Raw genomic sequence first — 25,108 nt, 5'->3', positions numbered from 1 at the left:
ATGAAATAATGTCCTGCATTTGAGTGCAGAGCAGACAGTCTGGGATGGTTTTAGATACTCTTTTCATGAAACATTTACCATGTGGCACCCAAGTGTTCCCTCCATTGTACCTTGGCAAACACAGCGGACGCGCTGCTACAGGCACTCACACACACAGGATGTTTGCAGACATTAAAAGTGATGAGGGAAAAAAAACCCCAAAACCCTGACCTGGATAAGTTCTCCTCGATTTAAATTCAGTAAAGTGTGGGCATTGAATATTATCTCCATAATAAATTTGCCATACCATGAAACAGAGTGGGGAATCAAGAAGGAATATCTTGCATTTCAACAAACGCTTGGTCTCTGAGGACCCCCACCATCCCTTGGAATGTAGGAGTACAATTTATCATCTGTATTTTTCATCTTAACTGCATGAAGAAGAGGGTATTATGGCAGTGGTGCTGGACTGGTGTTTGGGGAACTGTGAATCCATTACCTGCAACAGACTCCCTGACTCCTCAGTAAGCCCCAGCTGCTTGGTTTCCCATCTGCATTTCCATTTCAGAGAAACTTTAAATGACTGTCAAAAAGGAAACAGAAAATATGTTAGGTAAAATAAAAGATACTGTTTGACTATAAATAAAAAGGGGATTTTATATTTTGAGTGGGTTTTAAACACTTATAAATAATTCTGGGAGACATTGCAAACTGGCAGCTTACTTCAAAACACCTTCAAAACCACTTCACCTTTTTAATACTTTTTTTTTCCATACACAACTATTTTGTTAAATTGACATCTGGTTTGGGAAATACTGCAGGATTTCCTAGTCTGCATTTTTTGCCCCCATAAATGACCAACAGCATAGACTCAGATCTAATCCTGAAGATTCTTTTAACAAAGTATGTAACAAAGGCTTTACTTTAGGCACAAGCTTAAATCGTTTGGTTTTAGCGAGTTAAGCACAATTAAAAAGTGCCAAGTGCTTTGCTGGGGGAGTCTGGAGTCAAGCACTCGGGCTGAGTGGGGTGAACATGGTGAAAAGTGAAAATAAAGCATGAATAAACAGAAAATAAGCATGGCACTTGGAGACTGTGCGCTTTGCTGGTAGAGTATTTCTAAGGTGTGTTTTGTATGTTTGAAAAAATCCTGTTATTCAGGAGCCTGGAATTGCTCTTCCATCCCCGTTGCTGATGAATGGCAGAGGCACAGCATGCAGCCCTTTATTCCGAGGGAACCTTAATCACTCCCCTCCCGAAACTGCTGCTCCATTTGACTGACAGAATTAGAAGCAATCCACATATTGGAGGGGGAAAAAAAAGAAAGGCAGACCCATTTGGTTGTCAGACTGTGGGTACATACACAAAGCTTTTAGCAAAAAAAAAAAAAAAAAAAAGAAAGAAGAAAAAAGAAGAGAAAGTTGTTGCCCTCCTAAATGACATCTATATTAATGACATGAATGACAGGCTTAAGGGGAAAATTATAAATCTTTCTTTCCAGCTTTTCTTTTATTGCCCAACCATGTATTTCATCTTTCCAGGGAGCAGGGCCATCAAGCCCAGAGCTGACAGACCTGAGAGCTGCTGGGGAGCTGCAGCCCGGCCCCTCTGGAGCAGGGAGCAGCTCTGGGGCTCTCTGCCCCAGGTGGGACCATGGAGCACCAACAGCACCAACCCAAGCCAGGCCAGCACCCCTGCATGGCAAAGGAGAGCAGCAGGCACTCAGCAGGGGCTGGGCTGTGGAGCTCCCATGGCTTGGGGGTCCCCACTCCTCCATACCCGGTTTCACTGGGATGTTCTGCCCCTGTTTTTATGGCAGAACAACTCTCTGGGGCTGCAACCTGCCAGCAGCAGCACCCAGGGTGACCCCAAAGCCCCCCAGGAATATTCTCTGTGTTGGCAGCAGTGGCTTTTCTGTGTCTGTGAAGGAGCTTTGGGCTCCTGATGGAAAGAGGAATGTTGGCTCTCCTTTCCCATGCCATACACGAGGCTGCCTCTGTCTCCAGAGTAGCCACAGATTTCTGCATTTCTGCTTTGTTCATTTTCCTATGCAGTCTCCAGGGAAAACAAGAGGAAGACAAAGAAACCCCAGTGTCTTGCTGGATCACAGACACAGATGTAATCATCTTCAGTTAAAAATAATTCCTTTAAATGTCCCTAGAGCAAGTTCCATTTTCCCTGGAGGTGATGCATAACTAATAAAACTGATAGACCCCCTCTGCAGTTGGATGTTTGTGTGTATATTCATTTACACATACACATATTAATTTTTGGTTTTCCATAGGAGCCTCCTGTGAAAGATCATTATGGCCATGTGGAACTGCCTGTGCTCAGACACTCTGTGAAGATACTTCCTTGGGTTTTATTGTCTGTGACCACTGCACTTATATTTTATAGCAGCCTAATTACTGACAATCCCCTTTAAATGCTGACATGCAATGCTAAGTTATTCTGCAGGTGAATGGGTAGATGTAACATTTCTGTGTGTTCTCTAAAATTGTGTAGTAGCATTAACTGGATTTGTCAACAGCAGGACTGTCTGGAGAAATGATTCCATTTAAACAAGGTCCTTGATTTCCCATCACCAGTAGCACTGAATCCACAGTGTCTGGGGAAGGGTTATGTCATGGAGGAAGTGGAGGATTAAATAATTAAATGGGTTTGTTTGAAACCTCTCACACTGCTTAGTTTATAACAATAAAAGGCAATGATGGTTCCTTAAAAACCAATTGAGGTGGCAGAATTAAAAAAAATCAAATTAATAATCCAAGTGAGGCTATGTCTGGCTCTCTGGCTCTACCTGTGCTACACAGCCCTAACAGATACAGTCCCAGTCTTTTTCCAAGCACTGCTACCATAGATAATAAAACTAATTTAATTTTCTGTCACTCTTTTCATTTTAATGGACACCCAGAGATTTCACAGCTGTAGGAGAGCAGTGCACAAAGCCACATCTTTTCTGGAACGAAGAGACACAGAAAAAGAAAAATCTTGTGTGGAAATGACAGAAGAAACATTGTCATGAAAAACAGGCTTTAAATATTGAAAACATATAAAGGACAACATAGAGCACAGGAGAAACAGGCTGAATAAAACATGCTGCTATTAAAGCCCTGGAGCTCAGTCCTGGAGGGATTTGCAATTTCCCGGCACAGGCTGTGATTTTTCAGGGATTCTGAGTGCCACTGGAAGGGCTGCAGAGCAGTCCCCGTGCTGTGACAGGTAGCAGCTCCCTCCCAGGCTCAGTCTGGCACATTAAAACCCAACAGGATCTTTCTTTTTTCAGCTCAGTGCCTCGGAGGCTCTCACACGTTCCGTTACCCCCTGCTCATCCCACCCCGGCGATAAGCGCAGTATAAATAGCTACCAGTAGATGACAGATAGAACATGGACATGACAACAGTGTCCTCCCCCTGCTCCCACAGTCGGCACAGCAATTTCTGTCGTGATCCACTCCTTGCTGGGACTGTGGGAGCACACTGGTGCTGGCAGGAGTCGAGCTGACTCCAGGCAAACTCCTCAGGCTGGCCCCGAAACCCCATCCGAGGTGAACGTGCAGGTGAATATTTAGCTGAGCAAAGTAATAACCTCAGGGTTAATGAGGACTTGGCATAATTTAGGAGATGGTCATAACTAGGAATCTATGTCATTTGTTCAGTGCTTCAGTGAGCTCCCACTTTGGCTCTTTTTTTCCCTAAACCCCTGTAGCACTGTTATCCAGCTCAGGGATAATGGAAGGGATTAAATATCAGCTCCTCATCTCTTGCTAATTCTGCTTGCTTCACTGTCCTATATCCAAAGCAATAGAATAGGGGCAGGATAAGGAAAGGTTGTAGGAATTGGGTTTGTTTAGTCTAGAGAAGAAAAGAGCGAGGAAAGATTTGATAAGAGGAAAGATATGACCAAAGTCTTCCAACATGCAGAAGTTTGTTATAAAGAGAACAATACTCTTCTTGTTCCCTCAGAAATCACCTTATTTCAGGAAAGACTGGGGCTGAGGCATTAGGAAAACAGCATTTACATGCAGGAGCAGGGAAATCCTGGACAGGCAGTTCTGCCCTGGGGGATTTCAGACCAGGTTATTGAGGCACGTTCCTCTGACAGGCTCCTCCTGGACACTCAGGCCAGGCTGTGCCTTTGGGGATGTGACCGTGCGCAGGTGCCACATTTTGGCCACTGCCTTCACGTGCACATGGACACCCAGAGCAAGGGCAGTGTCCTGCTAAGGAGTGAGCCCTGGCCCAAAGTCAGAAGAGCACTGGCTTGCAGAAGTCAATCCCCAGCCCTGCAAAGCTGCAAATATTTCACAAGGCTCACACAGCCTCAGACTCCACAGGCTTGGCAAAGCCTGCCCGGCCACTCTCCTCACGAGCTGTAAAGAGTCTGCATGCAGCCCTAGGCTGGCAATGTGCTGAGGACACACGGGGCAGAAAAGAAACCAAACTTGCTCTGTTTAGACTGACATTGGCTCCCCACTGTTGACAGCAGTCCAGATTTGGGGTCTGGTCTTTCTTGCATTGAATTCCACAGGGAATTTTTCTGTTGGCATCAGTGGGGGCAGTAATAAGCCATTGTATCTGTCAGTGCAGATTGCCAGTGGAAGACAAACTGGAACTGCTAAGTGCTGTCTGTAATGAGAGATCATTTTTCCCCTCCTTCCTCCTCTCTCTCAAGTCCATTTTCAGACCATAACCACATTTTAATGAATAAAAAGTTGTTGTTTCAAATCCTTGCAGAACTGCAGTCTCTGCCAAGCCTGTTTTTCTTCTGGAAAGACAGATGCATGTGCTCACATTATGGTAGTAGTTTTTTGCATGCCATATATTTTCAATGATGTTCATGAAACTAGAATTAGTGACACTAATAATGACAAATCAGAGGGCTAATATTGTTTAACCCTGTTAAAGAGTGTTATTACATTTACATGTTCCCACAGAGTAAATGCTGTTCAACTCAGACATATGTCTTGCTATCTGTTTATTTTTATGAATCAGAAATGAATCAGCAGTCAAAGAGTGTCCTGTAGATTTACTGTCTCATATAACATTTTAGAAGGGGAAAAACCCCCTCTATTAGGGCTCACAGAATCATTTTGTATTCAATAGGGGCATAATAGTACTATCAAATTAATTCTAATCAATAACAGATAATATTACAGGTCTGCACAGATTAACCCCAAAATGCTGGGCCATTGAGGGGCCAGCCTGTGCTCCTGCTGGTGTAACACTCATTCCTATTCTGAGAGTGAAGGCAAAACTACACCTTCAGATCTGATCTCCTGTGTGCAGCTGTCTGGGTTTCACTGTTTGTGAGCAGATGCAGAACTGCCTTTCCCTCAAGCCAAAGAGTCTTTCAGGATGCAAAAAGCAAAGGCACAGTGTAGTCTGCAGCACTCAGGTTCTATCTGTGCACAAGACCTACAGTAATTTCAGAGCTGAAAAGTGATTCTCTCTCTGCACTGCACTCAGCAGATAAACAAAATAAAATGACAGTCACTAACGGGATGTTTCTATCCTTATCTTTCTTCAATACTCAGGGACTTTTGAGGAAACTGTTAGGATTGTTGGATAAGACTTTGAGAAGAATCCCCTGCTCTTTGAATTGTTAGTTCTCCAGCCCTTATTTATAAGAAATGGATAACGGGCTTGATAATCTCTACCTTAAAAAAAAAATAAAACCGATACACTGCTTCAGAAATTTGACCAAAAAAAGTTATGTAAGAGGTAAGAAAAACATCACACTTTCTTAAAGCATTAGATATTCCAAGAATTACAGAAGGTAATTTAAATTCAACTCAGCCACTACTGTTGCAATATTGAGGTTTTAAAGTCAGTTTATTTATATTTTAACTTTGCAGTTTCCCATAAGGCATGGTCAAAGTCTTTAACAGAATCACTGACATTAGGAATTCTCATCCTCCTTTTCCCTTGCTCCTTATCAAGTGTACTTTGTTTCCTGCAATGGTTTATTGGGACCATCTGCATCTCCTCCTGTTTTCTCTCAGGCATGGAGATAAGATTTCACCTTTGGATGTCTGGTTGAAGTCCAGCTGGCAGTGGGGATGTGTTTGGTGGCAGTGGCTCCGTGCCTGTTGCATGCACGCGCCAGTCTCACATGGTGGCGACAGAAAATCCCACGTGAGAGCCACCCTCCGTGCTCAGCACAGCTTCACTTCCCTCCTCAAGGCCAGGGCCAAGAGCTTTCAATCCAAATACCTGAAAAATGAACTGCCCCCAGCCCTTATCCCAGTGAAAACAAATGGCTGGGTTTTACAGAGACTGGGCCCTCACTGATGTGCTGGCGAGGCCTGGTGGGATGGCCAGGGCACCCTTTGCCAAATCAACACCCAAACTGCTCTCCACACTTTTTAAACTGCTTTTGGGACAAATTGTGTCCTTGCAGCTGCCCCCTAATCCTGTCATTGCTTTCCTCCTTTCTGATCACACTGCCCAGCTGAGAGCAGCGAATGTTCTCTGCATCCCCTCAGGATTTCCAGAGCACAGACCCACAGCAGCCATCACCAGGTAACAGCAAAAGCAACAGGGCACTTGCACCCAAAGCTGCCCAAGAAGAGGAAATTGCCACAGGAACAGGTTCCATCTATCCCACACAGCTCAGTGAGCTTCTGGATGTCTGGCCATCCCACCCCTCTCCCCTGTTATTGCCTCCTGCCCTATTCTGTACTTGAACATGAAGTGAAAAACCTTGATTTCAGCCTTTGGCAGAGGCGATTGTCTCACCAAGGCCAGCCCAGCAGGGAAATCTGGTTTCTTTGCAGCCAAGGCCTGGTAAAACACGCCACAGCAAATGGTTGGAAAGTGAAATCAGCCTCCAGCAGAAGGGGTGGAGGACAGGATGTCCTGGAGCAGGGGGAAGGATGGGAGAGCTCTCCTTCACCATTTATCTAGAAACACTGCAGAAGTGTTACAGTCTTTGAAGATAATAGAAGCAAGGACAGCTCCTTTCTTCTCCCTTGCCTCCTCCTTTCCTCCCTTCAGTTTGGAGACACATCCACACAGAGGGTCAAGTACCCAGCAAATGAAATATTTTTCAAAAGCTCAGTGCAAGCGTTTGCAATGCAGACAAACAATCTCGAGCCTCATTGCACATTCTCCCAAGAAACCAAAGGAACACCTTGTGCACTGTATCTTTTGTTTCTTTCTTTTGTTATTCTATAAATATTTTTATTCTTTTTTGCTAAGTATTTCACAAAGTAGAAGAAACTCCTAATCTTTGTTCTGCCTGTTTGATGTTTAGAGAAGCCAAGGAGACAAATCTGTAAACAAGCTTTCTCTGTTTGTTAGATTTTTTTTTTTCCTTCTTAAATACAGGCTGCAAGTCTCAGAAAAAGTCAAGGACTCGAGTTTCTCTTTGTTTTGAGTGTCTGGCTGCATCTACTGTGCTAAAGTGTCAGCTCCAGATAAATAAGGGAATGAAAACAGAGAAGGTCTATTTAAGAAAAAACGTCTGTCCTTCAAAGTCTGGAGAGAGAGAAGTGGATTTATTGTCCCCTGGGCAACATCCAGGGAATGTTTTGGAACCTTGAGGCAAATTGTGGACACTGGAGCCACAGCCTTTAGTGGTTTTGTGTGTCTTTAATATTGCAATGAGATCTGAACTGCTTCAGATCCAGAAAAGTGAAATAGTGGATTAAAACCATAAAGGAAGGGGGCACAAGGAGGTCCTTGCACTGTGGCATACCCCATCCCTTTTCTGGGAAATACTGAGGAATGGATGTACAATTTCTGGATCTTGGGCAAAAGGGGGCTTTTCTAAAGCACCTCTGCAGAAATATCACAGCTTATATAATCATTTCAATTAGTGCAGTGCAGTCTTGCTTATTTGGACTCATGTGATTACCTGAGAACCAAGGCTGAATTAATTCAAAAGCAAAAAAAACCAAAAGAAAATTAAGTGTCTTAGAGCTGTGGAGAAAGGTTCAAGGGGAATGTGGACTTCTCCATTGATTTCCCACAGAAATAGTTCTGCTGTGTTCTCTTCCTTCCCAGCTCTTTATTTTACCAACGTATGGTGAAGCAGCTCTGCCTCAGTGGGGATGTGCAGCTCTCACTGAGCTGTGCTGGCTCTCTGGGCTGGAGACAGCTCAGAGTATTTTAAAACAACAACATTCATAATTGCACTACATGAGGAATCAAGACTAATACAGAAGAGTTACCATAACGACAACACCTCGACGTGGTGCAAGCACAAATACCTTACACATCCCTGGGAATGATTCAGCCCCATGTTGGGTGAAAAACATTCATCCTTTGAAGAACAGACCACTGAAAATGGTGGGGCCTGAGTCATAATTTTGTAGCAGGAAATCTGTCTATGAGAAAAGGCTTCAGAAAATGAATTATTAGAATTTTATTGCTATTTTACCTACCAGTGGCTTGTTAGCTACTGTAAAAACTGTCATCCACTTGCTGGCTGATGAGTCCTACAACTCAGCACACGTGGAAGTGTTTCATCATACAATGTATGGTAACAGAACTGAGCTTTGAGGGGCTCAACACTGCACAAGCAGGAAAAGCAGCAGGAAAATTAAAAAATAACCCCATCTTCTAGAGCTAAAGCTAAAGATGACCCTAACATACAGAAGGAAGGGAAAGAAAACACAAGTCATAGTGGCAAATTACAGATTATTTTCATAAATATGTGCTTTCTTTGAGGGAAAAGTGTGCCTATCAAAAATGTTCCAATTGGAGAGAGATGTAGTGGGAATAAAGATTAGGGGGGAATAGGGCAGGGAAGAGAGGGCAGCAGGGATTTATGGAAAATGATGAGGGTGGACAAAGGGAGGTGACTCCACCAGATGATCTAAGACAGACCTGTTCTTCCATTCTCACAGCCAGCAGTGGCAGCTGCCTCCACAAACCCCTTCCTGACTTCCATGCTCCAGAGTTGTTGCAGTGCTCAGATAAAATACCACATTCCAAAAGACCATTTGGCCTTTTGAGGTGTTTGGGGGTAGAAGTTCTTCCTTTTAGTTTTTTTTCAATGTGAGACCTTTTGTTGATGTTCAACATTCTGCTAGGTAGTCAAATACCACAAAGCTCCTTCCCCTTTCAAGTTTATCCTTCCACCTCCTGGGCTGTAGCAAGGTGTGCTGCTCATCAACTGAGCTGCACCAAATATTGGCTTCCACTAAAGAATAACCCAAAAGGGCAAACTCCCCTCTCCAACCTCTGCATCTTCATCATTCCTCTTCACTTTGCAAGTTATCAGGCCTTAAGTTTCCCCTAAATTTCCATAAGCGTTGTTTTAATCCTGGTTTTTTATTTATCCCCAGAAGAACAGTGCTTCATTTTGCTTACAGTCCTTCACTGCTATCACAAAAAAGAGCTCAAGTGATTTCTGCTGTGCTTGCTTTGATAGTGATATTCAGCAACCACATTCTTTGTGTGAAAGAAACCCAGGAAAAGCAGTTTTTCCTAGCATTATCATTTGTTATAGTTAGGTGTTAAAGTTTTCAGCTGAGCTGCTGGTGATAAACACTGCATATGCTCTGGGCTGCGTAGGTTCCCACCAGATTTTCTTTGTCCAGGTTAGAAACACAGGAGTTTTAGGTTCCCACTGCAGTTAATGGAGAGGAAAGGGGTTTTTAGGAGCTGTTATTTATCCCACTTAAGCTGCAAATCACTGTGAGGTGTCTGTGTTCCCCACCAGTGCAAGGGTTCACAGGCAGGACTGTGCCAGCTGACTCAGGTACATTTTAGGTGGGGTGCTGCCTGCCCTAAGCTGCTCAACACCTCAGCAGAGGAGAGAATAAGTGAATAGGAAAGAAAAGCAAGAATAGGCAAGGAGGCTTGGAGAGATGAGGCACTGCCTGGAAATCACACAGGGCACTGGGATGGAAAGAGAACCCAGATCTCTTTTGGAACCCCCTTTTTGTGCACTCTGTACCATGGGGCTTTTCTCTGTCAGACAAAAAGAACGTGACCCTGTGTTTCCTTTTTCTCTTCTCTTCCAGTAGTTGCATGTTAATTAAGCTCTTACATTTTTCCAGAGCAACTGTAAGACCAGAAACCTCTTAAGTCAGATGGAAAGAACTAAACATTTCAGCCAGAAAAACAAGCATGTGGGAGAAAAAAAAACATTGTGCAAATAAAATTGCTGAGGGGAATACAAAAATCACATGAGAAGGGCAGATAGGGGCATTGTGTGAAGGATAAGGAAGGGGAGTTAGGAACAAGGGAAGGTTTCTAATTTTGCTTTGCAAGCACAGTTGGGAAACCATTATCACTGCCACTCCTGCCCTGCTCCCAAGGTTTGTGACACAAACGTTTTGTTTTGCACTCTGTGTGAGGGTCCCACAGCCCTGGGCAGCCAGGCAGGGACAGGAGGGAAGATGGGACACAGGGGTGGGAGCTTCGCCAAATGGATCCACCACAGACACAGAAATGAGCTCTCCTGCCCATGGCTGAACTACCTCAAGAGTTTCTTGCCTCTCTGTTCCTTTTGCTCTGGAGCTGGAAATTTCTGCCTAATTCATTGTGCCAAAGGCCAGATTAGCTCTTTGTGTGGCTATGGAGGCAGAAACCTCTAAAAATTATAATTAAGGGCTAAACTGATTATTTTATATGACCTGATCTGATTTTGAAAATAGCCCTTCCTAAGCAGACAGTCAGACTAGATGACCCCCACATGTCCCTTCCAGCCCAGTAAAAGCTGCAAAGATTCAGGAAAACAACTCTTTTGTCCTGCGGACTACAAAAATAGCGTTTCCAACAGTTTTTCTTTCATTATGAAAAAAGACCTAGACAACTCTCAGGGGCCCAGCAACCCTAAACAAAGAGAGGGTCTCTGCAGACACCACCAAGTTCTTCAGAGCCAGCTCAGCCTTTCATTCTCTGCCCTTGCTGTGGGATGGCATCCCAGCTTCTCCTCTGAAGCAGAAAGCCAAAGCCAAGTGAAAGGTGAGCTGTGAAGGTGCAGACCTTGCTGCAGCTGCTGCTCTCCCACTGCAGTCAAGGAGTGCTGATTGCAACACCAGACCAGGAGAGTTTCTCCACTTGTTTTGAAATTGTCTCGGCTGGGAACACACCCCAGCTGCTGTGTCATTGCTTGGCTGGGTTTATAAGCTGCTCTGCTGGGACCTACAGGTGCTCAACACCTCCACACACTGAGCTGGAACACAGATCTGTGCCAGCTTGTGCATTGAGGCTGTTTTCCCTTCCAGCTGCTTTGTTTGAAACCCAACCAAGATGGCAATCCCCCAACCCAGCCACAGTGGGGTGACACCAAGGTCCCCCCTTAAATGCTGTCTAGTGAGTTAAGTCCTTAATAACACCTGGGAAAGGATCTCTGCAGCACAGAAGAACAAACTTTGCTCCATCCAAAGAGGTTATCAACGGGACCCCAGGAGAGCAGTCACTGTGAAGCTTTACTTCATTCCAGAAATGTTTTGGAAGCAATTACTTCATCTTGTTCTTTATTCACGGGATTCACTTAACTGATGACATTATAGCTCAGTCCATTAAGTAAATGGGTTATATATTTTCTCCAGGTTTTGAGGAAGTAATGTTGCAGTGTGTGTCACTATCATTGTCAGCAGTCAACAGGGACAGGGACTCTTCATTTGTTTCATGAGGTTTACCTCTGCTGAGATCTTAAATATGAAATATCTGGCTCAGGATCTTTCATAACGTTTGAACAGGATTTTAAAAACATAAAAATAAAAACATAAGAAACCAAGTGTTATTTTCACAAAAATTCCTGGCAGCTGTACCATTTACCATTTATTATGAGAGGAAAACGGAGCAAGAAAAATTGGCATGTCATTTCTTAAATGAATTTATATCCTCATTTCCTTTAGAAAATGAATCCCTGCTCCATCTAGCCATTTTCCATCCATCTGCAGGGGCAAAGTTTGCAGAGCACAATTGAACTGCTCCATTCTAGCCCAGGCCAGGGTGCCACACATGCCTTTGGTAATCAGATCCTTCCCACCACTGCTGCCAGTAGCACTTGTAAAGGTTTTATTTTCCATTGCAATGGGTCTTAAAAGTCAGCAGCAGCTCAGAAAATAATCAGGGACACATGACCAAAATCCTGGTCCCTGGGGCCAAAATGTCCTTCTAGGAGGGCTGCAGGAGCCCATCTGCTGAGAACTGACTCGAGCTGCATTTGTGCCCCCGTGCCACGGGGGGAACGTGCCAGGTGTTCCCTTTTCCTTTTGTTGGTTTTTCACCAATATCCAAGGAGGAGAGGCAGCAGGATGGGGAGGAGATTTGCCAAAAGATAAGAGAATTTGGGAGCCAGTAAAAAGCACTGCTTTCAGGAACTGTCACAGAATGCTGTCAATCAAAAGAAGTTTCGCACAAAATCTCCAAAACAACCTCTTCCTCCTCCACACTCATCCGCCTCCTCTGAGGGGTGGTGGTTAATATACTAAATACAACATAACCATTTGGAAAGCACTTTTCATTTTGAATCACCTCCTTGCTATTTTTGCAGCCAAAAATACAGACTGGTGGAGCTGATGTCATTAATCTGGTACGCACAGGAACGACTTAGGGAGCCGGGGTTGGAACTCTGAGGAAAAGGAGGCTCCTGGGAAGTGTCTGCTGGGGAAGTCAGGATTGCAAGCAGTGCAAATGCATCACAGCCAAGGAAAGGAAGGAAAAAGAGGGTAATAGCACTGTAACATCATTTCTGCTTGTCTCCAGTTTGTGTTTTAAACCAATATCAAATTAGGACAAAGGAAAGGAGAGGAGAAAAAAGGGGAAACATTTCATTTGCCCCCAACATAAAAGGTTTTGTTTTGGATACAGACTTTTTATTCTGTTTGTCTGAAATCTAAAAAAAATACCCAGGAAAGAAATTTAAACCCCCAGAGTTAATTCAAAATGAAAAATCAAAGGCTCCTGTTTCAGCAGAAAGCTCGCTGGGACTGGGTGGCAGACAGGGTGGGAACGCCAGACATCAGTGCCTGGAAGCCTGACAAGCACAAGGGAGGGCCTGAATGCAACAAAGCTGGGACACGAAACCCACAGAATCTCCTGATGATTTGGGTCAACATATGGCTCAACACAACATCTCTGGCCAACCTCGACGTGTTTCAGTCTCCAGGGGAGCGCGTGTGATTTTCGCACATCAGAGAGGAGAGCACTGAGGGCACTGGGGAAGGAAAACCTGCTCTCACTGTACCTGCTTCGTGTTCTGTGTAAATGGTGCTCTTTACCCAAGCAACACCTCACCCACAGCTCCCCTGGATCTGCTCAGAGCCCACAGGGAGTGTCCTGATGGGTATTTCAGGTGCTGCACGAGAAAGCAGCACCACAGGTGGGTGCCAGGGGTCCCCAGTCAGGACAGCGTGGGTGACACATTTCCCACTGGCTCGGCACAGTGGCTGAGTGCAGCCTGGTGTCAATGGCACTATTATGATTTCACCCAGCCTTGCTGCTCTGGCTGCAGCTTCCCTGATTCCCTGAACAGCAGGGAAGGTCTAGACTGGAGCTGCAAAGATTTCCACATACACAACACACAGACAAACACTTTTTTCCCCCCTGTCCTGCCAGTTTAGTTTCACCAACCGTGAGAGCAATCCACATGAAGGCTCTTTTCCCTGACCTGCTTGGCTGGCTTTTCAGACCTGCTGGTCTGAATGGCTCTGCAAACCTAAACACAAACATACAGAAAACATGTTTGAGCCTCTTGTACAAGAGTTAAACTCTGGGAGAGAAGAAATGTTGGTATCAAAAGAGCAGAAAAAAAAAAATATGACTGTGCTGAGGGAGAGAGTAACTGTGGGATGGAGAGGGACAGGTCAAGGCTGGGACTAGATATGCAGGAAGAGAAACTTGCCCAAATACCAGTTGTTTTTTCTAAACAGGAGACAAATGTCTGCACTTGTATCTGAGCTCCCCTCCTGTCCCTCTCACGAGACAAGGGACAGACAAACACACCAGGGCCAAAGCCTCCAAACACAGGGCACTGCCAGGGCACACAGCCCCACACAGGCCCCAGGGCTCTGCGCCCTGCTCCCCTGCAATCCTTGGAGCACAGGAGGGCAAGGAGCTGCACCCAGGGCAATGTATTCAGCCAGAAGAGAATCATGCAGCACTGACTCTGCTCTGTGCTGGGTTGGGATCCATCCCTTTTGCACCAGAGGAGCAGGCAAAGATTATTCAGGCATTACAGGCCCTGCACAGTAGTCCCCGTAGGCAGATGTTCTCCTGCTGTGTACTTTGTGTCTGCACTGGTGAACCAGAAGCATTTGAGAGCTCTCAGTTGTGCTCTCATCTCGCTCCTCACCCAGGGTCAGGACAAGCTGTGAGTCTGCAGAGCAGCTGCCTCCTCCAGGGAGGAGCCACAGGGGAGCAGCACTGCTGCCCTCGGGCCCTTGGGCATCTCAGTCTGGTGAGCTTTAGCTGGCTCTGCACACCGTGACCCTGTGCACAGAATGAGCACAGACAGATGTGATAACAGACAGATGTGATAACCTGAGCCCTGGCACTGCTGGCCTGGGTGTTCTGAGCCACCAGGGAGCTGCTGAGGCTGCTCCAGCTCCAGGGGCTCACAGCATCCCAGGGAGAGGCCACGGAGCTGCTCTGCCAGAGGATCCCAGGGTCTGAGCCCTGCCTGGCACTGCACCCTCTGGGACAAGGGGTGGGACTGGGCACCCAGGCTGGGTGACTGCCCCAGGACCTGCTTCAAAACCCCCAAAGACAAACAGAACAAGCAGCAAGGTCAGAGGCAGCCAAAGAACCCTGCAATGGTTCCTGTACCCACAACAATCTAGGAAACACAGCCATGACCAGAGGCATTCTCAACAGATGATACCATGTCAGCAGACTTGGCTGCTTTTAAGAGAATTTCCTTAGAAAGGATGATTTTGGTGTAGGCAACAACACAAATAATTTGAAAATAATCCGACTTTTATCAATCTCAAGGTTTAGAAAGAAAATAAAACAAAGGAAAGAACAAACACTACGTGCACAGATGAGAGGACCTTCAGGAGGACACAAACAACAGCTGCACTTGTTTGTGTTTGATTTTCAATTTTTCTTAAGAAAAAGCAGGCATGTAAGAGTGAATCTTATTAAAGAAATATTGATCAAAAATAGTAATACACTGTAATAGGAATAAACCATTCAATCTCCTGTTGCCACTGATTTTAATGACGTACTTTTCTTTTTTCAGACTCTGAAGTACAAAAGCAGAAATCAAAGATTTCTACTCCCTGCCCTACTTGGTGTGCCATTCCAGTCCAGTGCAGTTGTTCCAGTTATTCTTAAAATACCCTAAACAAATCAAAATCCCTTCAGGAAATGAAAGTTAAAAGAATACTTATTTCTTTTAATGATCCCCCCTCCCTGATAGGTTCAACATATTTGTGTCAGGTGTTACAGTTGGCATCAGCTGCCATTGTATTGGTGAGTATTTGCTTTTCTATTTCAGTTTGCACAATCCCTATCTCACAATGGGCCATGCCAACAATTTCCATGCTGGAAAACACAGAAATAAACACGGGAACAACTGTTCTGCATTACTGCATAGCGACCAGAGAAAATTATTTTTCCCCCCTCTTCTTTCCTAATGACTCACACCTTCCAAAATCACATAATCTAAATTCCATGTAACCTGCTTTTTCTCTTGAAGTCACTTCTCTCTTTTTCCCTCTCCAACTAACCAATGTAGTAAGAAAAAATTTGCATCTTGGTCCTTTTTATTCTTTTTGATAAAAATTATCTGATCTCCATGAGGTGCAATGGAGAAAACCTCCAAAGGTTTAAATTCATTTATTTGAAGCTTAGCTGAACCTTTAAACATCCCACCCTTCTGCCTAATCCCTCAACAAGCTCACATTTCCCCTTTGCCCTCCATGGGCTTGCCTGCAGGGAAATACCTTCCCAGAACAGCTGTACTAGAATAATTAATCCACTACAGATAGCCAGTAAAATATCCTGCCTGGATATTACTCTGGAATAAAACTGATTTTCTGGAAGCAGCTCTTTGTGCAGCCATGGCTTTTATTCCAGAACCCATGGAGAGGTTTATCCAGGTGCAGGTGGCACAGATATTGTGCCACAATTGTGCTGGGACATTTCCCTGCACACTGGGAAGGACGATCCACCCAGGGAGGGTTTGGGAGAGTGAACTGCAAGAACATTCTGGGGTTAGAACTGGGGGTGTTCTCCTCCTCCCTGGATCCTGGGATTAGAGCTGGGGCCATTCTCTTCCTCCACCACCTCTGCCTTTTGGCAAGTTCTTCTTCTACCCTCTTGCTTTGGTTTCCATTTTTTTAGTAGAAATCTAATACTGCTTTGGGGATTAATTAATTGATGAATATAGAGAGCCTGAAAAGTGTAAAGCACTACACAGGAGTTAAGTGTTATAATTAGGAGCAATTCTGATCTTGATTACAATGAGGTAAAGCTGGAAGTCCTATACCACAGCAAGATTTAAACTGATAAAAAAAAAAAGATCAGAATCAGGGTCTTATGATTTTAAATGTAAACTTGGGCAGATTCCCTGCTGAGTTACATCTGCAACTGTAATAAGATCAAGGAACATGACAACTTGTCATTTCAGTAACAGATATAGGGAGAATGCCCTTTAAAAAAATTAAACAGGAAGGAAATTTTTAAAGTGTTTTCTTTGGCTCTGAAACATATGCCCAGGGAGAAACTGTTCTCAGCAATGCAGTGGATCTTGAAATATTTACTGGGTCTGGCATTTAACATAATCTTTCTTGTATAAACGATATAGAAAAAACACATATTATCTTAGACTGCAATCTAGTGTGAAGATGAGATGATATTTTAATAGAGCTGCATTCATCAGCTGTAACAAGAGAGGAAATGTGCTCCAATCCAACATGCCCTGTGGGCAATGTAAATAATAGGGACTTCGACCATCAGGTAAGTGCAGCAAGGGGAGGCAAGCAGAGGGACAGGGACCTGCCAGGGAGGGAAGGCAGAGTGGGCAGGGATGTTCCAGGGAGGGAAGGCAGAGTGAGCAGGGATCCTCCTTTGGCCAGGGAGGGAAGGCAGAGTGGGCAGGGATGTTCCAGGGAGGGAAGGCAGAGTGGGCAGGGATGTTCCTCTGGGCCAGGTGTGGCACCCAGTGCCCCTCACATCAGGACCCAGCCACTCACTCCACTCATCCCAAGGGTCCTCCTGGAAACCTGAATTTCTCACTTGGCTTGCAGTGGGATTTGCATGTCTAGCCAGTGACACCACTATTTTCAGAAGTAATTAAACTTTTAATTATGCGTCTTAATAGGCTGTAGCTACTGCTTTGCAGTTCTGTTTCTGTCCCTGTTGGATGCCCATGGAGCAGCCATGAAGCTCCAGCTGCTCTTCCAAGCAGGTCAGGGTGTGCCCAGCTGAGCTTACAACACTGGGATCACTTTGGGCAGTGCCTTTCAGAGCCACAGGAACATCCCTTCAAGATTTTTCCAACACAAGTTTGGAGAAAGAAGAGTGAAGACTGAAAGGCTCAGATACTCAACAGATTTATTCCTGGGAACAATATCTCAACTTTCCTTCAAACCAGGTCTTCAGATACACTGGTAATTGTAGGAAAAAAATGGAAAGTCATTATGCACAGGCAGTAAAACTGCAATATCCACTGTCCAGAGAAGACTTGTGCTGGAGCACATACTGTATTGAGAATCAGCAAATCAGAAAGACAGTGAATTATTTGTCACCTTGGGCAAGATGTTTAATGTCTTACTAGTTCAGATAGGCAGAGTCACACTCACACCAAAACCTCAACAGCCTCCCCAGTCTCCCTCTGTGCAGAAGGGCACAGGGCTGTGAAAGAATGACTGAGTGTACATGTTTGGAACAGATTCTAAGGAGGAAGGGGTCTAAATAAAACATCAAGAAGTTAAAAGACAGCTCATTGTTTGACTTGTCCTCAGACAGGACATCTGAGCAAGATGCAGCTGGATCCCTCAAGCTTCTGGCATTCAAAGGACCCCTGAGCTTCCCAAAGCAGTCCCGAGACTCCCTTGCACCCATTTGCAGAGCAAACAAAAGACCCTGAACACTGCCTGCTCATTGATTTGCATTTCCTTTCCTGGAGCTTGCCAGCTTGTCTTCCCCTTGAGTGGGAAGACAGGCAAGGTTTTTATTATTTTCCAGTCATTGCTTGATGCACCTGCTGCAGGGGCCATGGGCAGATGACGGAGCACAAGCTGAGCATCACTGAGCTCTGATGTCCCTCAGTGCCAGGATCTGTGGCTGTTCCCAGTCATTCTCTCAGAGACAGCCTTCACTCAGCACATTTCAGATGTACAGCAAACAGTGAACACCTACAGCAGGGCTGATACTGCCCTCCTGAACTTTCAGCACCCGAAATCTCCTCCAGGCATCACAAACCTGCCATGTGAGAGGCTGCCCTGAGGCTGGGCTGTTCTGACCCAAAGGCATCTTCCCTTTTCCCTGCCCTGGCACAGTCAGCAGCCAGAGCACTGCCAAGCATGGTTTAGCTTTAGCTTGAACATTAATCATCCACCTGGGACTGTCCTTCCCTCCTGGCACAGCAAAGCTCTGCCACGTGCCCTGCCACCCTGTCCCCAGGCACTGCCACCCTCAGCACTGGGATGCTGAAGTTCCACCTCCATCTCCATCCCAGGACTCTCCCTTGACCTGCAGCACCAGCCAGGCACCAAAAGGCAGCACTGAGGGGCTGTGGTTGGTCTTCCAGTGACCACCAGCACTTCAGGTCCCCATTTCAGACTGCTGATTGCTGCTAATGCCTGGACACTGCAGCCCAGCTGGATACACAGCCAGGGGACAGAGGGCAATGCCTCCATTTCATATCCTAAATTTATCTCGCTTTTTAAAGTAAGGTCTGAACCTCCAAGGTTTTGACTTCTTCAGATTCCCTTGTTATGAAGTTATGAGAAAACATTTGTGGTCGGGTGATTTCCTTTTGCCCTAGACAGCTGTCAAGAGCAGCAGAATGGCCCAAGGCAAAATGTGATGTGGGTGTAAGAAGTGTCTTAAGCCAATATGTTAAAGCCATGGGTTAGAAAGCCTGGGGAAAAAATGAGCCAATAATTGCTGAAAATCTTCCTATTCTGCTGCATTTATTTAGTCAAATTCAGTGGCCCCTCTCCAGGCCTTCAGCCTTCACCACGCCTTGGAAAAAGAACCTTATTAATAATTTTGCTTCTATTGTTTAATTATCCTGAGCATCAGCAGATCAAATCAACACTTGGCTCTTGCACACAAATCCCAGCCCTCTCAGACTGCAGCATCCCAGCAGCTCCCACTCCATGGACAGCAGAGGCCAAAGTACTGAAAGTGTTTGCTGCCCTTATGTTGTTTGGAGTAAAGAGGGATTAAAAATTACACCCTGCCAGGGCCGCTGGAAGACTCATTTGATGAGTAGTCTCCATCAAGAATGGATGAAAACTCTGCACCAAATGGTAAAGGAAAAGGAGGTGGAAAAATGGATTAGCAACTCAGAGACAATCACCACAGATCATGTTTGTTCTTTCTTAAAAAAAAATAAAATTCAGTTTTAATGAACACATGCACATCTCATCTCCAAAAAAATATTACCAACTGAAGGAAAATCTGTTTGAACAGTCACTGCTTTTCGTGGTATTTGGGGGAGGAGAGGGTTGCTGGCTGCCAAATTGAAAAGTTGGGGGGCAACAGGACAGGAGGGAAGGGGCATTCAGAGTTAACCCAACATTTTTCCCAGCAGCAGTGCCAGTGAAGAGTCCCTGGCTCTGGGCAGAGCTCCATCCCTTGCTGTGCACAAACATGAGCCCACACAGTGTCACAGTGGCTGTGTTTGGATTGACAGAGGCTGTGCTTCAGGGCTGCCCTGGGGGCCTGGGCACTGCCTGCCCACACAAGATGGGGTTCCAGTTTATTATTATTAGTTATAACAAGAGCAGATTTATTTTTTAAAATATCTACATAAAGACTCTTAAAATCCAGCTTTTGCTTTCCCTGCTAAATGACTGTGCACTGCCCTGTCTCTCTTTGGGGGCCTCAGTCTGAGTCTTTCATGAGGCATTCACTGAATAAGGCTGCTTGGTTATCAGGCAATATTTTATACCAAGATTGAATCTTTATTTAATAGGCAGAGTCTTCCATTGATTCATGCAGCCAGCAATGGTGACTAAGAGAGCTGTGAATCATTGACACCTGTTGGGTTTGAGGTTTCTTTTCACTCTTTACAACCTCTTCCTTCTGCTCCCCTTAAACACACAGTTTTTTCTACTTTTTTTTTTTTTTAAATACAAAGGAATTAAACAAGAAGGCTACTTTTTGGCAGTATCTCTACAATTGTAGTAAAATTGGTATCTTAATACATGCCATACGTGCAGCTATTTTGGACTCGTCTGCAAATCCCTCAAGCCATCCTATTTACCTTTGTTTTTTTTAATCAGAGAGGATATATGAGGTGAAGTCAAACATATGGGCTACAAGAAAACAGTGTATGACTCACTCAAAACAGCCACTCAAAATTCAGCTATTCCTTGGCCACCTTGTACTTATACAGAAAGATTCATCCTTACCTTTAGCAGGGGTCTCACCCTTTGATGACCCTTTAGGAGCTGTGTATGGCAGGCAATGAATCCCCAGACCTCCCTTCCCCTGGGGAGCCTCCCTGGCCCTCCAAACCAGCTTTGCTGCTCTCACCTTCCCTACTCCCCCACCTGCCCAAGGAGATTATGAGCATCAGGCGTGAAGCCATGGCCTCGTTAAATCAAACCTGACTTTTACTGTTGGTGTCACTGGGGCCAGGGGTTCATTACAGCCCTGTTTCCCAGCCCTAACTAACAACAGGCAGCTTCACCTGGGATAAAACTGGGTGATTCCTGGATTTAATTCATTAGTGGGTCGTGATTCCACACTGCTGATTGCTTCTGTGAAACTGTAAGACAAATAAAACCTAAATATTCGAAATTCAAGCTCTAAGGCCACTCAGACCAAAATCATCATTTCTTTTTTTCCCCCCCTTTATCCTTTCCTTCACAATCCACCTTTAAAATCTTTTTCCCTTGGAGCCTGTGGAAGCTGCCTCCCCAGGGCTCTCCCCTATTGTGTCTGTCCTCATGCAGTCCCTTTGTAATAGCCAAGCTGTGCAGTTGATGCTCAGGCTGAATCAGAAAGCAGGTCTGTGTCTGATCTGCAAACATACCTCCAGCCTTATTTCTCTTGATGTATTCCAGTCTATGCCTCATAGTTAAAATCTTCAATTCTACCACTCTCTCCTTTTTACATGCCTGTTTTATTTGCACAGTCATTTCACAGTCCAGTTGTTCTTTCTGGTCAGGTGGTCTATAAAATATTTCTATTACCAGTTTACTCTCTGAAACATCTCCAACTGCAGCCCATAATGACACAGCAGCCCCATTCCAGTCTCTCTCAGATCCCCACTTTCAAAGGCTAATAAATCCTTTTCCTTCACAAATAGCTCTCTCTCCTCTCATTCTTTTCTCTTGCTCCCCAAACAATCTAAACAATCTCTACTTTTTAATGTTAATACCTCTGTTATCTTCTAAGGAAACTGCAGCTCCATCCATACCTATTTCCCAATGGGCAATGCCCACGTGCACAGCCCAGCTCCTGGTATCCTGTGATTGTCCTCCTCCTCCTCCCATTCCCTGCACAAATAAAATCTTTTCCTGACCCTGTGTGGGACTGACACCTTGCTGTTCTGAGCTGGGCAAGCAGGGCTGGTTCTTATTTCTCTCCATCACCCTGCAAGTCTCCCCTTCACCAACTGCTTCCAATTTGTCTGGAAGATGATCTGGTTAGAGGCAGGAATTTCTACTTTTCAATGCATTTCTTCCACTGTATCCCATGCACACATTTAACTGACTTCCCCACTCCTGTTGCATAGGCTACCCTTCCATCTGCATTGTGCTGGGAAGAAGAACCCAGTGCTTGGGGTTGAAACTGTCCTTGAGGCTTTCACTCTGCACCTTGACCTCCAAAGCCTGAAATTCCTCCAGCTGCATTTCCTTAGTGCACATTTCTGCCTCCTCCTCCTCCTGTGCAAGGACACTGCAGCACTGCCCCTGAGCTGTGCTCTGCCCTCCTGTTTGGCCTGCCAGGAGCTCCATATGAGGTGTCCTCAGCAAGGTTTTCTGAGGCAGCCAAATGAGGCACAGAGCTTCCCAAATGGAGCTCAGAACGCCCCTGGAAGCTGGGATGTCCATGTTCTTTTGTCATCACTGATATGTGAAACCATGGGAAACAGCAAATCCCCTCACACTGGGGAAAAACAGGAGCCAGGAGTGGCTTAGGGTTTGCTCTCATGTGCCAAGGTGTTTTTAAGCATCAAGCCAAAATTTGAGGAAATTTACTCTACACTAAACGTAACTATGTTAGAAAGGAAATTTGGCCTCAAAATTATTTGGTCCTAAGGTGACTGTAAAATGGGATTTAAATGGACTTAAATGATCTTGAGAAGAGCTTGGGAGAGATGCAGAGGGATAGAGCCAGCACAGTTCACAGCACCCAGCAATCCACCCTGCTGCCTGCTCCAACTTCTCATTTGCCAAAAAGGAAGAGAAAAGCAATTTCCTTCTTTTTCTCTTCTGCAGCCGTGTGACTGGAATCTGCAAAGAGCCCTGTGGGGCCCCCTGTAATCCAGGGAATCAGCAGCATTCAGGACCACAGGAAAGCTCTGGTAATGCAATGGCTGTTTCTGATGCAGGCACCCACACCCACCACTGTCCTACCACACACATCCAACCAAGCAGCCAAATGTCCCCACTGGGCCTGTGGTGCTTCTAGAAAGCACAAAGCCCAGGTGATACTGCAGGGTCTGGAGGAGCACGGCCCTGCAGGAGATCCCTGAGACACCCTTGGCTGGAGCGCTGTTCTGCAGTGCTGTGACTGGAGGCAGCACTGGAATTGCCAGCTCTTGGCCCACTTGTGAGCAGCTGGGAACATCCAGAGCACATCTCTTCCTGTAAATCTTGGGAAAAGTCCCATTGTGGTTTCCCCATCCCTGGTGTTGACACATGTCCTTGGGCCTTAGAGCAGTTGGACTTGGTCTTAACTGGGTCAGATGGATCCCACTTTTGCCCTAAGTCCATTAGTGTAACATTTTAGTCTCTCCTCTTGCAACTTCCAGTTGACATTCCTGAAGTTCTGGGAATCTGTTTTCCTTGTAAGCCCAAAAAAAGGCTTGGAAGAAATGTAGAAGTTTCAGTAGAAGTTGTCTTAGGTAAGGACTGATTTGTGCCTCCCACGGGCATGTATCTTGCATTAGGGGTCAAATACAAGGCTGGGAGTTAAGAACTCTTAAGGGTTTGATCCTAATACTGATTTTATATGTGACCAAAACCAATTAATTTTACCTCTTTAGCTACCATTTTTGTCATCTGGAAACTTGACTACTAAAGATAATCCAAACCCACACATTTTCTGATATTGAATTTTCTGACAATTATACAGTACTGTCAGGTAGAAGGGTGAGTTGATTAGCAGCTATCTTGTCACCCAATAAAGTAGAATTATTAAAATGTATTTCTTCTGTCCCAAACAGAAGTTTCTGCTGTCATTGACAAGAACAGAGGCAATGCAGCAGGAGAGGTCATGGGCCTCCAGTGCGCTACAGTGTCCCCACAGCTTTGTGTGACACGAGGAGGTGAACTCAGGCTGTTCCCAGACACAGCATCTCCCTTCCCAGCTCACTGCACAGCCTGTCTCCATTCCAGAGCACTGAACCACAGCTCAGCTGCTGCAAGGAGTCGCCCCAGGACGCTGCCAGGAGGAGGTGCAGGGCTGAGCATCCCTGCCCAGTCTGTGCCCTGCTCTTTGCCCTTCTCTTGTGCAAGGGGTACAGTTTGCTGAAAAGCACAGCACGGTCCTGCTGGGCAGGAATTCTGTGCAGGGACCCCAGCATTTGTGGAACACGTGATATAGACACAGCTTTGCTAGGTAAATAATCCAGTTAAACAAGGTAAATCAACAATGAGGGAGAGGATGAGAAAATTGTATTGACTGTAATGTTTACAAACACTCGTCACCTTCCAACTCAGTGATGAATTGGTAATAGTTTTGCTGGAAGAAAAGATCCCTCTGCTTTAAAGACAGCTATTTGATGAGACACGAGGGAGACAATTAAACATTTAATTCAGTTTGACCTGCTCTGTCATTACAGCTCTTTGTTTCCCATCTCCTTCTTTTCCTTTGACCTTTAGGATGTGATACTTGGTGGGTTGTTTTTTATTTTTTTTTTTTTATTTTATTTTTGACCAGGTCAAATCAAACAGATCCTGCTTCCCAAAGATAACATGACCACGGAATATTAATGCAGCCTCCCCCTATTGTGTCCCTGTGCCTCCCTCCCCGCCGTGCCCCCAGCCCACACCCCACACACCCCCTGCCTCACTCTCATTTGCACAAAAGCACACCGAGTCCCCTCTCAGCAGCCCACCTTGAACAAAACACTCCAGGACTCTCCAAACAGCAGAAGTGCTAATCAAGCAGGGCCCTGTGCTCTGTGCTTCTGCAGTGGTTGCCTGGCATAGAAATGGGCTGTCTGGCCGCAGCTATGAGGTAACGTCTGGCTTTTTTGCCAAGCTGCAGAACTAGTCAGACACTCCCTGGAACAACATTTCTTCAGGAAAAAAAAAAAAAAAAGTTAGGCAAGAAATGATCTTCCAGAAACTTCCTTGCATCTTTCTGTGTGCGGGGATTTTTTTTTTTTCTTTTTGGAAAAGTTATATAACCAAATTACTTAGAATGCAACGGGTTTCATCAGCTGATTTTTGGGCAGTAATCTTATGAAACTGATTTCTCACACTTACTAGGCAAACTGGAAATTTGGAAAGGGGAAAGAACACACATACTTAAAATATATACACACACAGATGTACCCCACTCTTTTTCCTGCAACACTGTCTAGATCCACCAGCTATTTTTGGATGCAACCTGAAATAGAGCAATACAAATTCAAGGCAGGCAGCACTAACCTGCATCTGCAGCATCTTTTTTGCAGTGACACTGATTAATCTAATTAACCACTTAGAGGAATTTTTTCACACTGCAGCAGCAGCCCTTCTTTTCCTGTAAAAATTCCTTATTTACTGATGTTGCATAGTATTCTTGATTCAGTGTATTCTCCTTTTTATAGCAGCACTGACAATTTGATTTTTTTTTTTTTCCTGAAGGGCAGAAAATAC

The 25,108-nt window shown here is 45.1% G+C and overlaps 1 long non-coding RNA gene across 1 annotated transcript in view; it reads right to left on the bottom strand.

Moving 5' to 3' along the window:
- LOC134426778 (uncharacterized) overlaps positions 1-24,462 on the bottom strand; it is a 47,864-nt gene extending 23,402 nt beyond the window's left edge. Inside the window, exons 1-2 of the long non-coding RNA XR_010030043.1 lie at positions 24,361-24,462; positions 479-562 (exon numbers count right to left, since the gene is read on the bottom strand). This is a non-coding gene — a long non-coding RNA (uncharacterized LOC134426778). The remainder of the gene's footprint in view (positions 1-478; positions 563-24,360) is intronic.
- Positions 24,463-25,108: the final 646 nt, after the last annotated feature.

Source organism: Melospiza melodia, chromosome 19 (genome assembly GCF_035770615.1).
Source record: "Melospiza melodia melodia isolate bMelMel2 chromosome 19, bMelMel2.pri, whole genome shotgun sequence".
In the NCBI taxonomy this organism is placed as follows: domain Eukaryota; kingdom Metazoa; phylum Chordata; class Aves; order Passeriformes; family Passerellidae; genus Melospiza; species Melospiza melodia.
Note: the sequence above shows the minus strand (reverse complement) of the source record. Positions and strands in the feature narration are given on the sequence as shown.